This window comes from Lathamus discolor, chromosome W (assembly GCF_037157495.1).
Source record: "Lathamus discolor isolate bLatDis1 chromosome W, bLatDis1.hap1, whole genome shotgun sequence".
Classification (NCBI taxonomy): domain Eukaryota; kingdom Metazoa; phylum Chordata; class Aves; order Psittaciformes; family Psittacidae; genus Lathamus; species Lathamus discolor.
This window is the reverse complement of record NC_088908.1, coordinates 24695306-24717133: the sequence shown is the minus strand read 5'-3', so window position 1 is coordinate 24717133 and position 21828 is coordinate 24695306. Positions and strand designations below refer to the sequence as shown.

Below are 21828 nucleotides of genomic sequence, written 5' to 3'. Positions count from 1 at the left end.
GATGGACAGTGGCTTAGCAACTTCATTCACCAACTCCTTTGGGACCAGCAGATGGATTTCATCAGGTCCCATGGATTTGTGCACATTCGGGTTCTTAAGATGATCTCAAACCAGATCCTCTCCTACAGTGGGCCTAGTGTCTTCATTCTCACAGTCCCTGCATCTGCCTTCCAAGACTTGGGTGGTGTGGTTGGATCATTTGCCAGTGAAGACTGAGGCAAAAAAGTCATTAAGAACCTCAGCCTCCTCCAAATCCAAATTAATTAATTAAATCTTTATTAATTAATTAAATCTTACACAAACTGAATATTTTTGAAGGGTTATGAAAGTGGAAAATGCTTGGTTTAATTTCCCAAATAGCTAACAAAAAGAATTATATTTTAATGTTCTTGTACTAAAAAGTAACATAAGTGGTTTGATAAGCTAACATAAAGGAAACATGAAACAAAACAGTAAAACCACCCATACCATCAATGAAGTTGTCTTCTAAGCACCAAAACATCTAATTTAAATTGATAATGAAAGGCTTCAGCACAGATTTATGCTTATAATATTTACTTAGAAATCATCTGATTTCCTCCTAGGGCTAATGTGGAAACTAATCCTCCTAGAAGCTTAGTGCGAGACATAGGAGACATAGCCAAAAGTACTCATTCAGAAATTAAATTCATTTGGAGTTTTGGTGGTTGGTTTGGTTGTTTGTTTGCTTTAAAGGGAAGCAATGCAAACATTTCCCAGCATCTCTCATTTAGCTTAATGATTTTTCCTTGTGAAGGATGATGTTCAAATTCTCTAAAGCTTTGTTTGATTAGCTGGATCTTATTAACAGTCTTCAAAATTAGAGAAAAAGCAATAAAACATTTTGGAGTTCATGATTTCTGTGAAGTGTTTGTCACAACACAGAGGGCAAGTTCACCTTATCAGTCTTTACTGCTATTAAACATGTCTTGGGCCCAGAAGAAGGTTGAGTCATTCTGTCTGCAGGGTAAGAAAATACCTGGTTGTGTTGGAAAGCAGAATTCACATAAAAGATCACATCTGATAAAAGGTACACGCATTTTTCCCAGAAAAAGCAAGAACCAGAAACAAGAAGATTCAAATATACAAGGTGCTGCACATTTAACAAGTGATGTTCTTTGATAACATGACAAACACCCAATTGTGTAAAACAATTTAACTGGTCCACTGAAATATTAATTATAGAGTCCGGCCAATATTTTCCAGTTTGTGTTCTTGACATCAAGCCTAAAAAGCTACTCTTCTAGAAGTGATTGAGTTGGACTAATTAAAAAGATAACATTTAAAGAGAAACATAAAGAAGTTTCATCAGGCACCCCGAAGAATTAAAGCATCCAAAATTCTGAAACTACAACTGAAAATTTAGCTCTAGTTCCATTTTTAGGTACGCTAATAAAACTGATCCAGGCATTTATAATGGATGGGAACCTAGCTGAGAGTTGATTCCCTCTCATGACAGAGATGTAACAAAGTATCTTGTCTGCCACAGTGTATTCGGTAGAGTATATATGTTTATGTTCATCATGACTTTGTCAGAAAGAGAAAGGCAGGAAAACATAGGTGTGCAGCTGTTCTATGAACTTCATACTTGGCCGCACTGGGGCACCTGGCCAATGCTCTCAGAGTGGACAACAGTGAGATCCTTGATGCTAATTTATTAGCAGTGGTGGTGGAAGGTTGTAACAGAAAATACCCCACTGAAGGGGAATGGCCTGGTGCAGATCAACCTTGGTATGCATTACGGGATTGTGTTCAGCATGTTAAGGAAGAGATGAAGACTGCTATTTTTGTCGGAGATGCAGGCTCCACTATCAGTTCCAATTTGGAACAGGATTATTAGGACTGCACCACAGGCACATAAAGGCATTGTGATGACTTTATTGATAAATTAAACTGGAAACCCCATAGGACAAATCATAAAGAAAATCCAGCAGTTAGGATATTTGGGGGAATGGGGCCTCATACAAAACACGAGAGGTGATAACCGATATCTCTTGGAGAGATATGCTTTCTGCCTTCCTGGAAGATGGGATGGCTTGAGATAAGATTGATGGGATTCTCACCAATGAAATGTGGAAGTTGCACAAGCAACCCAGGTTGCATAAATCTGTGAAAAGGGTAAACAATTCAAGCTCAAAGTTGATGACACGACGGATGAAGTAATTCAACCTTCTGCTCCCCCCTTCGAGCCTCAGCACGACAGTACATTTACCAATGGAGGGCCTCCCACTGACAAGTCAACAGTTCCAGGGGATGAAAAGGGATGGGATCAGTACGCCAATCTTTATCTGTGGCCGGATGTTAAACTGTTAAAAAAAAATGAGAGAATTAAAAATGGACTGAGGTGAGGGCCAAGCTCCAGCACAAGGATGGGAGAGGACTGACCATTGTCCTCATGTAGAGCTTCAAATTTATTGGAAAAAAATCGATCTTCTCAAATGGTTAAGGCCCTCACTGATACTGGAGTGGAGGCCTCTTTAATTTATGGTAATCCTAAAAAACTTAAAGGGCAAAAGGTTTTGATTACAGGATTAGGTGGCAAACAAACTGAAGCAGCATAGATAAAAATTGAGATGAAAATTGGCACTCTGCCTAAACAAACTTATTCAGTGATGATTTTTCCTATCCCTGAATATATAATTGGAATTGACATTTTAAAAGGATTGACTTTATGCTTACCTGATGGCAAGTATCAATTCAGAACCAGGACATATGTCTCAGCTCAGCCAGTTCTGGTTGGGAAAGTTAAAATGCCTCCGCTACAAATCCCATCTGCCACCAAGGTAATCACAATGAAAAAATATCGTATACCAGGAGGACATGAAGAGACTATTATAGACTATGATTTATTAGATATGTGAGTGTTAAAACAAGCTACTACTGCCTATGCTGAATTATATACCATATATGTGGCAATTAAACATGAAGAACTAGGACAATGTCATACATTTACAGATTCGTGGTCAATTGCTACTGGTTTAGCTATCTGTCTCCCAACTTGGGCCAAACATGGCTGGAAAATTCTTTCCAAAGAAGTATGCAGGAAGGAATTGTGGCAAAATATTTGGGCATTTGTCCAGCAAAATCGAGTCACAGTGTTCCGTGTAGATGCCCACTGTGGAACTGACACCCTAGAACGATGGTATAATTCTGTTGCAGATGGACAAGGAAAAATCTCCCAGGTCATCGTGGAAGGCCCTCATCATGAACAACAGATGGGTTTGGCCAAAGTGTGTCAGTGACAAATAGATAATGGTCCGTGGTGAAACATGCAAAAATGGAAAAGTACTGTTTGGCACAGGTTGTGGGAACATAACCTTGAAAATAAGGGAGTTAACACTGCTGTTAGTGAAAGAGAGTGTTATACCAATAAACATCTGTTCACATGCTGACAACGTGTGCACTGATGTTGCAACTGGTAATTTTCCACTCCAACCCGAGAGGGGATATAAGGACCTGTGCAGGGATGGACAGGTGAGAAGGCTAGATGTGCATCTTGATTCGGGGGATGCCCTGACGACTCATTGCCTACCACCCCTCCGACCGGGCAACATATTCCATCTCCTTCTGCTAGGCAGTATCCCGTTCAACCAGGGGTCAGTATGTATGTAACCTGCTTTGCATTAATATACATATATATTTCCTTCACATTAATAACTCAATAAATAGACTACAGCATTTAATTATTTATATTATGTTTGGTGTCCAGTCATTGTACATGGGAATCCTACGAACCTGGAACAAATGGGCACACCAGAAATGTGGTCCTCTTGGAGAGAAGGCCATTTACAGGTGGGCCCAAGACCACGGAATTGCTATAAATTTGGATATCATTAAAATGGTGCTAGCCCAGTGCTCCATTTGCCAACATACACAGCAAATGACCGTATTGCATATAGTGCCACTTGAAAATACAATGCGGTATTAGTGATTAAATCCAGACAAGAAAAACCGGAATATGTCCCTGCAAATAAATGTTATTTGAGAGAATGATATTATTATGTTTTAGGCTTGTATTTTACAGAAACTACAGATCCTAGCCATCCTCAAATGTCTTATGGCCCTTTGGGCAATGCCATCGCCTTAGGAAGATATCTGAAAAGGACTGAGATCCTGCTTGTGTGCTGGAGATGAAAGAGTGGCACCAGATCTTGAAGACAAGAGAATTGCATCTGTAATGCGAATGAACCTTGCCTTTGTAGCAAGTTCAACATTTTTCTCAGGAGTACATAGGTAGACAGCCAGTTTGTCAGAAAAATGCTACTAATACTTGTTTGTACAAAATCAAACAGATTAAGATGTAGTAACTATAGCTAATGCTAATGTTGTTGCTACCACATGATCTTATATTCACTGTGTGGATAGTACTGAAAATGTATACAACCTGAGTATCAGTATTTAGGGATATAACTCTAGCATCCCTCAATGTGCATAATAGTTATTACAATAATTTTGTTAACAATATGGAATTGCTGTCTATGGTACCAATCATGAAACATTGTGTCTTGTGTGTCTCTGTCATGATTGGGAATCAAAGGACCGAATGTAATGGATGGGAACCTAGCTGCGAGTTGATGCCCTCTTATGACTGAGAGACATAACAAAGTATCTTGTTTGCCACAGTGTATTCGGTAGAGTATTTATATGTTCATCGTGACTGTTTGTCAGAAAGGCAAGAAAACATAGGTGTGCGGCTGTTCTATGACCTTCATACTTGCCCACACTGGGGCACTTGGCTAATGTTCTCAAAGTGGACAATGGCAAGATCATGAGAAACTGCACAGGCCCACGAGTAAACAATTAGAGATCTGGCATAAAGCCATTTGATTTTCTAAGGGTATAAAAGTGGGACCCTCTGGCCATAGAATCATAGAATCATAGAATAGTTAGGGTTGCAAAGGACCTTTTTCCAGTCATTAGGAACTTCACCTGACTGCCATGATTTTTCAAATATGATGGACAGTGGCTTAGCAACTTCATTCGCCAGCTCCTTCAGGACCCGCAGATGGATTTCATCAGGTCCCATGAACTTGTGCACATTGAGAAGCCTCACCTATGGGTGGATGCACCATGTAGGAATTTTCCCAAATATCTGAGACTCCTGGCATTGGCTGCAATGGGGCTTCCCAGCTGGAAGCGTGGGCCTGGATGATGATTCACTGGTATTTAGTGATATATTTCTTCTTAATCTCTGTTCCCTCTATGTAGTAATGAGTTGATGAATTGCTAATTTTCCTTTGTACTTTATTTATATCTCTGATTTGTTTTATTGTACTTATTTACTATATATACACACACACCTGATTTGCATTAGTGTGCTTGTTTAATAAGCTCTGCATATTATACAGCTAGTGTGTGGTCACTTTGTGACATATTTATATCCTCTGTCTCCAGGGTACCCACTTCGTTCAGCAGTGGGCCTATATTGCCTCTTGTTTTAGTTTTATTTGTGTGTCACAAATAAAACTAAAACAAGAGGCAATATAGGCCCACTGCTGAACGAAGTGGGTACCCTGGAGACAGAGGATATAAAGAAGGCAGAGGTGCTGAATGCCTTCTTTGCCTCTGTCTTTACTCCTGCAGACTCTCCCCGAGGGCCCCGGATTTCTATAGCCCCAGAAGGAGTCAGGACAAAGGAGGAGTTTGCTTTGGTAGATGAGGATTGGGTTAGGGATCAGCTATGCAAACTGGACATCTGTAAATCGATGGGTCCGGATGGAATGCACCCACGGGTGCTGAGGGAGCTGGCGGAGGTCATTGCTAGGCCACTTTCCATCATCTTTGGTAAGTCGTGGGAAATGGGCGAGGTGCCTGAGGATTGGCGGATGGCAAAGGTCACACCAATCTATAAGAAGGGCAAGAAGGAGGACCCGGGTAATTATAGACCGGTCAGCCTTACCTCCATCCCTGGAAAGATGATGGAACAACTTATTCTTGACTCCATCACTAGGCATATCAAGGATGAGGGGGTCATTAAGAACAGCCAACATGGTTTTATGAGGGGGAAGTCATGTATGACCAACCTTATAGCCTTCTATGAGGAAGTGACTAGGTGGAGGGATGATGGTAGAGCGGTAGATGTAGTTTTTCTTGATTTCAGTAAGGCATTTGATACTGTCTCCCACAGCATCCTCATAGATAAGCTGAGGAAGTGTGGGCTTGACGATCAAGTAGTGAGGTGGATCGAGAACTGGTTGAAAGGAAGAAGGCAGAGAGTTGTGGTCAATGGCGCAGAATCTAGCTGGAGGTCTGTGACTAGTGGAGTTCCTCAGGGGTCGGTGCTGGGACCGGTGCTGTTTAATATTTTCATCAATGACCTGGATGAGGGAACTGAGTGCACCCTCAGCAAGTTTGCTGATGACACAAAACTGGGAGGAGTGGCTGACACACCAGAGGACTGTGCTGCCATTCAGCGAGACCTGGACAGGCTGGAGAGTTGGGCGGGGAGAAACTGGATGAAATTTAACAAGGGCAAGTGTAGAGTCTTGCATCTGGGGAAGAACAACCCCATGTACCAGTACAGGTTGGGGGGTGACCTGCTGGAAAGTAGTGAAGGGGAAAGGGACCTGGGGGTCCTGGTGGATAGGAGGATGACCATGAGCCAGCAATGTGCTCTTGTGGCCAAGAAGGCAAATGGCATCTTAGGGTGCATTAGAAAGGGAGTGGTTAGTAGGTCAAGAGAGGTTCTCCTCCCCCTCTACTCAGCCTTGGTGAGGCCGCATCTGGAATATTGCGTCCAGTTCTGGGCCCCTCTGTTCAAGAAGGACAGGGAATTGCTTGAAGGAGTCCAGCGCAGAGCCACAAAGATGATTAAGGGAGTGGAACATCTCCCTTATGAGGAGAGGCTGAGGGAGCTGGGTCTCTTTAGCTTGGGGAAGAGGAGACTGAGGGGTGACCTCATCAATGTTTACAAATATGTGAAGGGTAGGTGTCAGGATGATGGAGCTAGGCTTTTTTCAGTGATATCCAGTGATAGGACAAGGGGCAATGGGTGTAAACTGGAGCATAGGAAGTTCCACGTTAACATCAGGAAGAACTTCTTTACTGTAAGAGTGACAGAGCACTGGAACAGGCTGCCCAGGGGGGTTGTGGAGTCTCCTACACTGGAGATATTCAAGGCCCGCCTGGACAAGTTCCTGTGTGATGTACTGTAGGTTACCCTGCTCTTGCAGGGGGGTTGGACTAGATGATCTTTTTAGGTCCCTTCCAACCCTTGGGATTCTGTGATTCTGTGATTCTGTGATACCCTGCTTGTTAGCAGAACAGCATTCAAATAAAAGCAGATTTCAGAGGTGAAAATATGCAAAATCTAAAAATAAATATTCAGATTGAATTTTCAGCCTCTGTTAGTATTAGAGCACTACTGACATCTGATAGAAAAGCTGCATTTCAGTGATAATTACTTCCCTGTTATTCTATGGATTATTTCACTTCAGTGGTATAGTGTGACCAGCAGGTTGAAGGAGGTGATCCAGCCCCTCTGCTCTGCTCTTGTGAGACCTCACCTGGAGTATTGTGTGCACTTCTGGTGTCCTCAACATAAAAAGGACATGGAACTGCTGGAACAAGTCCAGAGGAGGGCCACGAGGATGATCAGGGGACTGGAGCACTTCCCGTATGAAGACAGGCTGAGGAAGTTGGGGCTGTTCAGCCTGGAGAAGAGAAGGCTGCGTGGAGACCTCATAGCAGCCTTCCAGCATTTGAAGGGGGCATTGGGTGGCATGGTTTAGTATGAGGTGTCTGTGCCCATGACAGGGGGGTTGGAACTAGATGATCTTAAGGTTCTTTCCAGCCCTAATTATTCTATGATTCTATGATTCTATAATAGTATTAGATATTTGCCCTTCTAAGGGCTAGTGACAGATTAAACCTTCTCCTTGATATTTTTTTAAAACTCCTGTAAAATCTTAGGATATTCTCTTTGGATATCATGTTTACAGAGTATTTGCATAGCATGCTCACATTGTGTTTGTTCTCTGACAGACAAATCACTTGTGATACAATCATTGTTAAGGTTTTATTTGGGAACCATTTTTTCCCCTTGAAGTATTTCTGTATTCATGGTCCTTTTGCTTAATTTATGCTAAGTTGTTTCAATAATTATTTTCCTCCTCTGTGTTCCAAATCATAAATTATGTCTATCCAGCATGGACAGCACTGTGTATCAAATGTAGAATGTTTTGTCTTTCCTATCTGCCTGTGTGACCCCGTTTTCTCTTTCTCTCAAAAGCAGTACAGCTGCACAAAAGTATCTGGTACACAGTTCAAAAAAATAACCTCCAAAAAGTTGTGCTACAGAGACTTTGGGAAGCCATGAAGTAAGGCAGAAATTACCTCATAGCCCCAGTTTACGGGGAAGGCCCAATCATTTAGAATGGTTTCAATGACAAGTCACAAACTAAATCTTAATATTTTTAATTTCTCTGAGCAAAAGCCAAAAACCTCTTTTGCAGTCCATGTCTTACATATTGATCTCTGATATTGGCACTACCAAACTCATTTATAAAATTGGTCATTCATCCAGTTTAACTGAAAAGCTTCCCATCTAGTTACTCATATTACAGCACATCAATTATGTTGAACTTTGGGACATTTTAAACGTTTTACCTCTATGATGTCTTCTTAAGTAAAACATTTGGGCAGACTTTAGAAAATCATAACAGAATTTTTTATTTAAATCTCTAACTTCTTGAAAGTGAGTAACCTTTCATGAAAGCTTTTAATGGAGATTTTGCTGAACCACTTGAGAAAATAATCTCAGAATGAACACTCATCATTTCTGTGGCAACCCATCATTTACATGGTTACCCAGAAGAGTATTTTAAACATCTTACAGAGAGAGCTGGTAATGCATTCCAAAACAAGGAGCTTTTTACCAATGGCTGTAAGTAAATCATGTACCTTGACACCTATTTCAACATCTATAAAATTTTCCAAAATACTGAAAGTAACAATCCAAGTCACAAATCCACCATGTTCAAAGAACTCAGAACAATTTCTCAGCAGGTTAAAAAAGCTACAGAGTTACTACCTTACATTAAAATATCTGACTTGTTAATACACTTATAGAATCATAGAATAGTTAGGGTTGGAAAGGACCTGGAGATCATCTAGTTCCAACCCCCCTGCCATGGGCAGGGACACCTCACACTAAACCATCCCACACAAGGCTTCATCCAACCTGGCCTTGAACACCGCCAGGGATGGAGCACTCACAACCTCCCTGGGCAACCGATTCCAGTGTCTCACCACCCCAACAGGAAAGAATTTCCTCCTTATATCCAATTTAAACTTCCCCTGTTTAAGTTTTAACCTGTTACCCCTTGTCCTGTCACTACAGTCCCTGACAAAGAGTCCCTCCCCAGCATCCCTATAGGCCCCCTTCAGGTACTGGAAGGCTGCTAGGAGGTCTTCACGCAGCCTTCTCTTCTCCAGGCTGAACAGCCCCAACTTCCTCAGCCTATCTTCATACGGGAGGTGCTCCAGTCCCCTGATCATCCTTGTGGCCCTCCTCTGGACTTGTTTCAGCACTTCCATGACCTTTTTATGTTGAGGACACCAGAACTGCACACAATACTCCAGGTGAGGTCTCACAAGAGCAGAGTAGAGGAGCAGGATCACCTCCTTCGACCTGCTGGTCATGCTCCTTTTGATGCAGCCCAGGATACGGTTGGCTTTCTGGGCTGCGAGCGCACACTGCTGGCTCATGTTCATTTTCTCATTGACCAGCACCCCCAAGTCCTTCTCTGCAGGGCCGCTCTGAATCTCTTCTTTGCCCAATCTGTAGCTGTTCCTGGGATTGCTCCGACCCAGGTGTAGGACCTTGCACTTGCCGTGGTTGAACTTCATAAGGTTGTCATCAGCCCACCTTACAAGCGTGTCAAGGTCTCTCTGGATGGCATCCCAGGGTAACAACCGAACCACACAGCTTGGTGTCATCGGCAAACTTGCTGAGGGCGCACTCAATCACACTTCATTCATTCATTGGAAAAAAAAAAATCACGTCTTTGTTTTATATGTAAATTTTCCACTTTCAGTCACTTAAATTTTCAGGTTATTAAAGTATACACCCTCAGTGTTGAGTGATAGATCTGTAGGCACATATCCATTCCCTCACCACTGGCCTATCCAGAAAAATAAATACTAAGCATGATTTGGAGAGCTTTAAAGCCAAATACAAGGACAAATTCTGAGATTTGATGACAAATTATTACTTTAATGTAATAATCTTTCCCTTCTCTCTGCAAGGGAAACTCAAATACTAAAAGTGAAGAGAAATAATCAATAAAATTTGAGCCAAGAAGCTGGTAGCCTATTATCTTGAAACAGATATAATCCTCAAAAATCAGCAATACTTACAAGAGGAGAGAACTACCAGAAATCAAGTTAGGAGACTAAACCTGTTACTTAATTACTAATTCCAATTCTGATTAAATTGCAAGGCAAAACAAAAACAAACCCAAGAAGGTACAAGCATTAAAAAAAAAAAATCAACAAACTAGTAATCACTCAAAAGCACAAAAGGGCTAATCAGAAAACCCCTTAAATTTAGTAACTGAGCTTTAAGAGTGTTTCATGCACTGGGCATGTGCTAATTCTTGTTTGCTTGTTTTGTTTTATAATAAAGGGCGGGACTATTCGCTAGGGACTGTAGTGACAGGACAAGGGGTAACGGTTTAAAACTTAAACAGGGGAAGTTTAGTTTGGATATTAAGGAAGAAATTATTTTACTGTAAGGGTGGTGAGGCACTGGAATGGGTTGCCCAGGGAAGTTGTGAATGTCCCATCCCTGGCGGTGTTCAAGGCCAAGTTGGACAGAGCCTTGGGTGACATGGTTTAGTATTAGGTGTCAATGCCCTTAACAGGGGGGTTGGAACTATATGATCTTAAGGTCCTTTCCAACCCTAACTATTTTATGATTCTATGATTTTATGATTCTATCTTCCAATAGCACCTAATTCACGGTGAGAGATGGGCTAGTGCTCAAACTTCTAAATTGACTAATTAACTCTTTTCTTCAAACAACTCCTGCAAGATTCTTTGATTGTGGTAATTTCCAAAGATGCAAATTAATTTCTAATTAAAACTACCCTGAATAGCTGTTTTTTCTTTTGATGAGCAAGGTAACAGAAAAACTGTTTGGAAATACTGCATCAGTTTACGTGTATGTTAACTAATAGTTAACACACCTTGCTTCATAAAATGCTTAATAACTACCTGAAGAGCCCTGTATAAACACTGGTATTAGAGATGCCTCTCTTAAAGCCAGATGCATGTGGGCTACAGCATTTTTTTTTTTTGCTACATTTTTTGTAGTGCTTTGCTTTTTATTAACAAGGCAGAGCTCTCACTCTGTTTAACTGTTTATATGTACCTTCTAGCTTCCAAGTCTTGGTGGGAAGGAGTACAGCTTTCAGGACTTTCTTAAAGACCTTAAGAGCTATAATATCGCTTTCTTTTTCTTCCCTGTTATAAAAATTCTGTCTTAGCCATGGTCTGATTTAATTATTTTATTACAATTGATTAATATAGAGAGGCAATAAGCAAGCAACGCTGGGTGCGCAGGGGAGTCTCTGCTCTACCAAAGATGCACATCGGGGGCTTTGGGGTCCAGTCTCTTATACTCCTTGGTCCTGGGTCTCAGCCAATCCCTTCTTCTTCTGTACCCGGATGCCGACGTGGCCCCTTTTCATTGTTCTTTTCTTGTTGCTGAGGTCTGCTTTTCGGTGAAGAAACTTCTTAGAAGAGGAAACTGAAGTCTTTAGTAATGTATTAACAGGAAAACGTTTGTCACAAGCTTAACCACCATAGGTTCCATTCCTTATATGGTTATTTGTTCAAAGCATAGGTTTCACAAACCCCTGTAACAGGATGTATCTCTTGGTTACCCAATCCCTTCCTTAAAGCACTCGAGCAGTAAAACAAAGCCATTAAGCACCCTTATTATTTTAACAGTCAAAAATTATTAAAGAGGGGACTAGTCTATTCCCTTGTTTCTTTCCCTTCATTACATTGACAGCAACATTTATTATAATCAAAGTAGTTTTTATACATTCCACACATGGTACACTGGTCACAGTTACATTGGTAACAATGATTCCTAAGTTCTTGACACGAATCATTCTCATATTCTTTACATTCCCTAACACTGCGGAATAATTGTAGAACATTCTGAACAGTCTCCACAAAGAGCGCAGCGATCCTCTGACAACGTACTGGTGAGGGGCAGCCTGGGCACCGCCGAGCTCCAGGCAGGAAGAGCCCAGCCGCCCTCAAGGAGCGGAACACCGTTGGCTCGTCCCCGCGCGGGCCCACAGCTGGGCAGAAAGTCTAGGCCGCGGGCTTCCGGGCAGGCCGGCAGTCAACCCCGCCCAACCGAACCCCCGACGCCACTTGCATGAGCAACGGGAATACAGCTCCCGGCTGCCCCTAGGAACATATCTGTTACCGCCGCGGGGGCGGCTGGGAACTGTGGTCACTCCCGCCCTTTCTGCTCGAGGGCCCCCGCCCGTGGGCCGAGTCCCCGCCTGCCGCGGGAGCGCTGCGCGGGGAGGCGGGAGGCGGGAGGCGGGGAGGGGAGCGGAGCGCCGCGTTGCGGCGCGCCGGTCCAGCCTGTGGCGCTTCGTGGAACTGTTCAGCGGCTAGGTGCTGAGTCTTTCCCGGCTGACAGAGGCTCCGGCGGTACTCCACGTAGCGGCAATAACCCCGGCGCCCAGCCGCTTCCGCCAGACACTTTGAGCGCCGCCCTGCCGTGGACGCAGCAACTCCAGACGCCCCCGGCTCCGTAGGGGAACGCGGCAGGTAAAGCCCCCCCTTCCCTCCCTGCCCATCCACATAGCACCCCCGCCCGCCCCCTCGGCTCTGAGCTGCCGGTGGGGCCTGGAACGAGGGGCTTTTGGCAGCCGAGCGCCGGAGGCTGATGGAGACACGAGTTGTCTGGAGGGAGAGAGCACCGCGAGGTGGACCACGAGGAACAAAGCGGTGCAGCGCATATGCTTTTTAAGTAGTTTTTGTTATTTTAATTTCCTGTGGGTGGGAAAGAGAAGAGTAGGATGGCTGGTTAACTGCAAATATCTGTGCTTAGTTACATGTAGGAAAAAAACCACCAAACATCTAAATGTATTAATTTGCTCTTGGAATCATATTCCTATTCTTGTAGTTCAGCAGTGGAAGAAATAAAGGCAGTGTTTGTCAGGCAGGTAAGACAGTGCTATAGTCAAGACTACAAAATGGTTTCCTCGAGTAACCTCCTCAGCTGTAGTGCTTGGATAGATTTTGCACAGCAGTAATTTCTTACTTATTTCTGTGTGGATTAATACCCCCCCCCCCCAAACCCTCAAGAGCCAAGGCAAGCAGCAGAAACAGACTAGCAGGCACTGTTTCTGTGAATAGGTGTCAAAAGGGAGGACAAAATTCCACTGTGTTTAAGGCCAAATGACAAGTTCCATCCCACATAAAGTCATTTACAGCCCAGCATTGTGCTGCAGTGCCTGATACTTCAGGCTTCCCCTCAGAGCTGGGTGATGAACAGGGAATTGAACAAGTGTATTAAACATGCATAATCAAGCAGCAAGTGTTCTTAAGTGTTCTTAAGTGCTTCTATATGTAGTAACTTGTTGTCAAAGGATTGATAAGCATTTCTTAGTTATCAAAAGACTGTGTTTTACCCTAGAGTAAGCTGCAGCTGTACTTACTTTTTTTTTTTTTTTTTTTTTGTATTGGTAATACAAGTTGACTTACAATTTCTCAGAGCAGTATGGGAAGGGGGAGGCTGGCAAAACAAACTCAGCACTCTTCTTGGGTGTAGACAGTAAGAAAAGTTTAGTCTAGGAGACCACTTGCAGCTAGACCAGGAACTTGCACAACTTCTATACCAATTTTGACAAGAAACTGAAGAACCAAACTAAGATTAAAAATTTGCTTTCTTTAGAAAACCAAATACAATCTATTTGGCAGACTTGTAACATTTCTGCACTGTATCAAGAAATAATTTCTTTGTGTATAAGGCATCACCTACTCCTTATGTATTAAAGCAGGAAGAGAGACAGAAGGGCAATTGCTGGAATCAGTAAGGCAGGTGTTTAAAAGCAAGTTGATGGGAGTCACGTCAGTTCCCATGTTATTAAAGATTCTCAAGTCTGGATAGAAGCTTAGTACTGCTCATATTTCATTGACTTGACTTCTTTTTGTATAATGATTTTAAGAGTTATGTATGCAATACATTACCAGGATAACATATGTTACGTTTGTCTTCTATAGGCTGCAGTTTAACAGGTTTTGTGCTTTATTGTAATAAAAAGAAGTAGTCAAAAAGATTGGGTACTGTCCCACAGTCACTGCTCATCCAAAATCTCTCCTTCTGATGGGCACCCTGGACATGCAGGGGCATAACATCAGGCCCTCAAAAGTAGTCTTTTAGGACCTGAGTTAGTGCATTACTATAAAGTTAAAATCAATTTGTGCATGACTGCATGCAAGGCAAGCATCTCCCCCCCACCAGTAGAATTAAAAGATTTCCTGACAGAGCTCCTCCCTACCTCTCTACCTTTTAGTCTCAGTACCATAGAAGCCTCAGAGCATGTGATCATCTCTGTGATTTAAGCTATGCTATTGAAATTTTTTCCCCAGGGAACAATTACTATAGAGTGACAAGTCAATGATTTTAATCTAACTCTGTTTAGTGATGGTAACCATAGCACACACTACCTAACCCAGTGTTGCGGTTTAAGCCCAGCCAGCAAACCAGAACCACGCAGTCGCTTGCTTATTCCCCCCCTTCCTCCCCATGCTCCCAGAGGGATGGGGAGGAGAATCAAAAGAATGTAACTCCCACAGGTTGAGATAAGAACAGTCCAGTAACTAAGGTATAACACAAAACCACTACTGCTACCACCAATAATAATGATAAGGAAATAACAAGGGAAGAGAATACAACCGCTCACCACCCGCTGACTGATACCCAGCCCGACCCAAGCAGCAATCTAGCCCTTCTGGGTAACTCCCCCAGTTTATATACTGGGCATGACGTGCTGTGGCATGGAATACCTCTTTGGCTAGTTTGGGTCAGGTGTCCTGTCTCTGCTTCCTCTCAGCTTCTCCTCCTCCTTGGCAGAGCATGAGACTCAGAAAGTTCTTGGTCAGACTAAACATTACTTTTAGCAAAAACTAAAACCATCAGTGTTATCAGAGTTGTTCCCAGGCTGAAAGTCAAAACCACAGCACTGCACCAGCTACTAAGACTGAGTAAAATGACTGCTACTGGTGAACCCAGGACACCCAGCCTGAGTATCTCACAGTAGCAGTTTGCATCTAATTTAAAAGGACACTGTTAAACCTTAAAAAGGTTCTAATTTTTGGGTAGGAATCAAAAAGATTAATACCAGAAGAGCTCTGTAGACATTTCAGTTGTACATCTTAAGTTCATGCTGCCTGCAACAGCCCTTGAGAAGCCACTATAATACCAGAAGAGATAAGCTCTGACCCCATCCCTACATTGCCGTAATTCATAAACTGAGACTCTATGCCTGCTGCCACATTCATATTTTTACCTGGTCAGTTAAGACAAAGACAAAGCTGCTTTGTGCTAATGAAGTTAGTGTGGCATGTTTTTAATAGAGCCAATAATCTGGTCTTCCCAAACTATTTTTAACAGGACACTTCTGATACCCTGACATTGTTTATGCTAAAGGCTACTGCAAATAGAACATTTATGTTAACTACTTACATGTCAGCTTGGGCAATAAACAATCAATATCTTTCTGATGTAGGATCCACCGCAACTTTCCCTGTCCAGTTATCATTCATTCAGCACAGTAAATATCAAGTTGCAATCCCTTTGTGGAAATTGTTTATTTTAACTTCTATAGTAGACTGTTGAAGTCATGGAAATGTTTCCATTACACTTAAAAGTCTATTTTTCAGAGATTTGCACAAAAAACAGACCTGGAAATATTTTTTAAATTAGAGCCACTGTTATGATCCCACTACACAGCAATGCAGCAAGAATATTTTTATTTTAAAGATTAAAAAAAATCCTTATAAGCACAATCTGTACAAAAACACAGTTAAAAATCAATGTGTGCTATTAAAAAGCAGAGGCTAGTGCTTTTTTACTGCTATCTGTATGAGGGAAAGTGACAAGACACACACCTTTATGAAGAAGCACCAAAGTACCCTATGTTACCAAAAAATTCTCTTAATATGGTGTTCTGTTCCCTGGATTGTGATTGAGATGGCCTATGTATTTTCTACAATCCTAAAAGGAGAAAAAAAATAAAATTTATGTATTGTATAGTGCTGGGTTTCCATCTGAATTCTAGCAATGCTTGGCATTAAATATAACTATATTTTACTTATCCCCATAAATGTCTTTAAATTGTTAGTAGGATACTCCCAAATCTACCCTTCCAGAAGATATTTAAACACACAGTGCAATGAGCGGTTACTGAATAGCTTCCTCCTACAAGAGAGGGCCTGATAACTTAAAAGGAGCAACCCCAGTGACTTGCTCCAAGTAGCAAGTAAGAGTCTCGTTAATTTTTTTTAAGGTATAGCTCCTAACTTGTGAATCTTTAACTATAGATTTTAAGCATTTGTATTGTTCTCTGACACGCTCAAGAGTAAACAGAAGAAAATTGTTACTGCTCTCCAAGCATGATTGATATATTTATGTACTTTTATGTATCACAGGTCAAACTCACTGTAAATTCCGGGAAAATGTTAACCTACAGTTCAATTGTGCCATTATTGTAAAAAGGAACAGGCCATAATTTGGGCTGACAATACAATGCTGACAAAGATTTGTGCAGAAGTGTGCACTTCCATTTTATTTTGTCTTGAAGAAGTAGTTTAAGAAACATGTAGTTTGAGGACAGTATCTACGTAGAAATGCAATGAATACAACATTTTCCTTCTTGACTAAGTTCTGCTCAACTTTGTATCTAGTGCTTGGGCTGGGGGTAAGAAGTTTAACAAGTATAGTTTTACATGGTTTAGTGTGAGGTGTCCCTGCCCATGGCAGGAGGATTGGAACTAGATGATCTTAAGGTCCTATCCAACCCTAACTATTCTGTGATTCTATGATTTTTCTGTAGAGAGATTACTTGGTATTTCCAGCACAGTAAATTAACATAGGCAGTGTGTTCACCTAACAGTGATGACATTCCTTAATATCAGTGGCATAATGCTTAGTTTGAGACCAGGCTACAGATTACATCCTAATAACAATGAGGGAAGATAAATTGTAGCTCACCAGCTTCTGTCCATAGCTTTCTTAGGTTTGACTAGTTGCTCTTTTCAGCTAAAGATATCTGCAGCTTCACTTAATGAGAGAAGTTTATTAGTTATTAGTTCACAGTTGCAGATGTCTGGACATTTTTTAAAATTCATCTGCTTCTCATTGTCATATGTAATCATAAGGCTTGTCGCAACTACATAGAATCATAGAAGAGTTAGGGTTGGATTTTTAAAATGTCAGAGCCAGGTTTCCAAGTACTTGGCATCTATAACTGGGGACAGATTTTCAAAAGAGATTAGCACTGTCCTGAGCTCTTGTGAAGATTTGTCCATTTTGATCTTGTGCTTAACTGAACTGATCTGTTGAAAATATAGTCCCTGTTGCCAAGCATGACATTTTTTAGAAAGCTGTGAGGGCAGTAATACATGTACAAACTCACAAAAAGCTATACAGCAGCCCCCACAAAGTTCAGTACCTCAAAGATGCTACCCAGCACAGAGTAAGACAGGGTTGAGTTCTATGGTATGTACAGCTGTCCTAGGTTCAGCTATAGCAGACATTATTCTCCTTCTTAGTAGATGGAGCTGGTGTTTTCAACTTTAGTCTGAGAACAATGCTGATAACACACCAATGTTTTTAGGTGTTGCTAAGTAATGTTTATTCTGATCAAGGACCTTTCAGTCTCATGCTCTGCTGGTGAGGAGTGGCACAAGAGGCTGGGAGGAAGCAGAGACAGGACATCTGACCCAAACTAGTCAAAGGGGCATTCCATACCACAGCATGACATGCACAGTATATAAACTGGGGGGAGTTACCCAGAAGGGCCAGATTGCTGCTCAGGTCAGGCTAGGGTATCGGTCTGCGGGTAGTGAGCAACTGTATTCTCTCCCCTTGTTATTTCCCTTATCATTATTATTATCGGTAGAAAGGTTATTTTTACCCTACTGATGATGTGTTGTTAGAATCATGGAATCATAGAATAGTTAGGGTTGGAAAGGACCTGGAGATCATATAGTTCCAACCCCCCTGCAATGGGCAGGGACACCTCACACTAAACCATGCCACCCAAGGCTTCGTCCAACCTGGCCTTGAACACTGCCAGGGATGGAGCACTCACAACCTCCCTGGGCAACCCATTCCAGTGTCTCACCACCCCAACAGGAAAGAATTTCCTCCTTATAACCAATCTAAACTTCCCCTTTTTAAGTTTTAACCCATTGCCCCTTGTCCTGTCACTACAGTCCCTGATGAAGAGTCCCTCCCCAGCATCCCTATAGGCCCCCTTCAGATACTGGAAGGCTGCTATGAGGTCCCCATGCAGCCTTCTCTTCTCCAGGCTGAACAGCCTTCTCTTCTCCAGGCTGAAAAGCCCCAACTTCCTCAGCCTGTCTTCATACGGGAGGTGCTCCAGTCCCCTGATCATCCTCATGGCCCTCCTCTGGGACTTGTTCCAACAGTTCCATGTCCTTTTTATGTTGAGGACACCAGAACTGCACACAATACTCCAGGTGAGGTCTCACGAGAGCAGAGTAGAGGGGCAGGATCACCTCTTTCGACCTGCTGGTCACGCTCCTTTTGATGAAGCCCAGGATACGGTTGGCTTTCTGGGCTGCGAGCACACACTGCCAGCTCATGTTCATTTTCTCATTGACCAGCACCTCCAAATCCTTCTCCGCAGGGCTGCTCTGAATCTCTTCTTTGCCCAATCTGTAGCCGTGCCTGGGATTGCTCTGACCCAGGTGTAGGGCCTTGCACTTGTCGTGGTTGAACTTCATAAGGTTGTCATCAGCCCACCTCACAAGCGTGTCAAGGTCCCTCTGGATGGCATCCCTTCCCTCCAGCTTATCAACCGGACCACACAGCTTGGTGTCATCGGCAAACTTGCTGAGGGCGCACTCAATCCCACTGTCCATGTCAGCGATGAAGATGTTAAACAAGACTGGTCCCAACACCGATCCCTGAGGGACACCACTTGTTACTGGTCTCCAGCCGGACATTGAGCCATTGATCACAACTCTTTGTGTGTGGCCATCCAGTCAGTTCTTTACCCGCCAAGTGGTCCATCCATCAAATTGATGTCTCTCCAATTTAGACAGAAGGATGTTGTGTGGGACAGTGTCAAATGCTATGCACATGTCCAGGTAGATGACATGAACTTCTTTACCCTTGTCCATCAGTTCTATAGCCCCATCATAGAAGGCCACCAAATTGGTCAGGCAGGATTTCCCCTTAGTGAAGCCATGCTGGCAGTCACCAAGCACCTTGTTGTTTTTCATGTGCCTTAGCATGCCTTCCAGAAGAATGTGCTCCAAGATTTTGCCAGGCACAGAGGTGAGACTGACTGGTCTGTAATTCCCCGGGTCTTCCATTTTTCCCTTCTTGAAAATGGGGGTTATATTTCCCTTTTTCCAGTCGTTGGGAACTTCACCTGACTGCCATGATTTTTCAAATATGATGGCCAGTGGCTTAGCAACTTCATTCGCCAGCTCCTTCAGGACCCGCCGATGGATTTCATCAGGTCCCACGGTCTTGTGAGCTTTCAGATTTTGAAGATGGTCTCGAACCAGATCCTCTCCTACAGTGGGCCCAAGGTCTTCATTCTCACAGTCCCTGCATCTACCTTCTAAGACTTGGGTGGTGCAGTCAGAGCCTTTGCCAGTGAAGACCGAGGCACAGAAGTCATTCAGAACCTCAGCCTTCTCCAAATGCAGAGTAGCCAGTTCTCCCCATAGCTTCCGGAGGGGGCCTACATTGTCCCTAGTCTGTCTTTTATTCACTATGTACCTATAGAATCCCTTTCTGTTATCCTTAACATCCCTGGCCTTTCATAAGGGTGATTGCCACCCTTTTTTTCCAACCAGATTTGCATATCCCACATGCTCTTGGTCATCATGCTTGCAGTAAGCATAGGTAAAGCCCTTCCCAAATCTTCGCTCGTGAAGCCAAGCCATTAATCAATTATTATCGGTGGTAGCATTAGTAGTTTTGTATTATACCTTATTTACTGGACTGTTCTTATCTCAGCCTGTGGGATTTACATTCTCTCGATTCTCCTCCCCATCACTCTGGGAGCAGGGGGAAGAAGAAGTGGGGGAGTGAGCATGTGGCTGCGTGGTTCCTAGTTACCGGCTGAGATTAAGCTATCACAGCAGCCAAATAATTTTCTAGGATGAGACTAAACTTAGCAATGAACATAAATTTTGTTTTGCTGCCTGTATTTGGCCTGTGTGTTTATTTCAAGCATAAGCTTTTGTGAAGGGAGGGTGCTAGTTACGAATCCAAAATGTCATATGTGTTTGGGATGGTACAGGAATGAAATGATTTAATTAAAATTTGCTCAAGTAGCCATCTATAATACTGTGAGTTCCAAGATAACCACCTGCTTCTAGAGTTGTGCTGCCTCCTGTCCTAGAAGCTGAGATAAATGTTTTGATTCCCTTTCTATATAATCAGTGGTGTAATTCCTACTGAGTTTGTGTCGTTTAAGCCCAGCTGGTAACTCAGTACCAATAATAATAATAAGGGAAGAGAATATAAAACTAAAAGGGGAAATGGAAAAGAAAACAATAAACACAAGTGATGCACAATACAATTTCTTGCTGCCCGACCCCGGTCAGTGATCTGGGCCTTCCCGGTAACTCCCCCCAGTTTTTATATGTGCATGATGTGCTGTGGTATGGAATACCCCTTTGGTTAGTTTGGGTCAGGTGTCCTGTCTCTGCTTCCTCCCGGCTTCCCATGCTCCTCCTCACTGGCAGAGCATGAGACTGAAAAAGTCCTTCATCTGGGTAAGCATTACTTAGCAACACCTAAAAACATCAGTTCTATCAGCACTGTTCTCAGACTGAAGTTGAAAACATAGTACTGCACCAGCTACTAGGAAGGAGAAAAATAACTTCTACAGCTGAACCCCGGACAGTTTGAATTAGCAGTGTTTAGTCCTGCACTAAAATAGTCGCAGTACAAACAATATTCATGTGTTGCATTGAAAAAAAGTATTTCAATTGTTCATTTTTTTACTGGCAGAGCTATTACAGGGTAGTAATATTTTTTTAAGTAGTCTTTCTGGCTAGTTATGTGATGATATTGCAGATTCAGGCACTGTAAGAGATTTTTAGTTCTGTTTTTTTAATAATTCCTTTAATTTTAAATCATTTCAGTTGTCTATTTGTGCAGTGTTTTGGCTTTGACTTTGGTCCTTTAAAAATTACTATGTCTGATTAGATATTGCATAGTTAAATACATTTTACATGCTTGGAGATTAATTTGCATTTATGAGAAGTACTTACTGTAGTTATATGATTTCTGTAGAAGGATTTCTTTTATTCTTATCAGGACACAAATTATAATTATCGATATGCAAAGTTTTTGTAAATTTATTTGGAGGTAATTTCTGTGCTGCTAGTTTCCTTACACTTAGGTTTTTATATATATATATATATTTCTTACTTAGTTTGCAGTATCACAGACTTCGTGATGCCTTATTGGTGATTAGAACCTGTGCATGTTGTGCCTGTTTTGCCAAGTGAGAATGTAGTGCAAGATTCCTTAAAAAAATTTATTGGTCCTGCTTC

The 21828-nt window shown here is 42.3% G+C and overlaps 1 protein-coding gene across 4 annotated transcripts in view; it reads left to right on the top strand.

The window, feature by feature from the left end:
• The first annotated feature begins 12510 nt into the window (after nt 1-12510).
• Nucleotides 12511-21828, top strand: part of LOC136004311 (sphingomyelin phosphodiesterase 3-like) — an 86453-nt gene continuing 77135 nt past the window's right edge. For 3 of the 4 annotated variants that reach the window (XM_065660694.1, XM_065660695.1, XM_065660693.1), the window contains exon 1: nt 12517-12819. The gene's annotated coding sequence lies outside the window, so the exon portion shown is untranslated. Of the gene's footprint in view, nt 12820-21828 lie in introns of all 4 variants that reach the window. The other variant, XR_010608379.1, reaches the window with a different exon arrangement.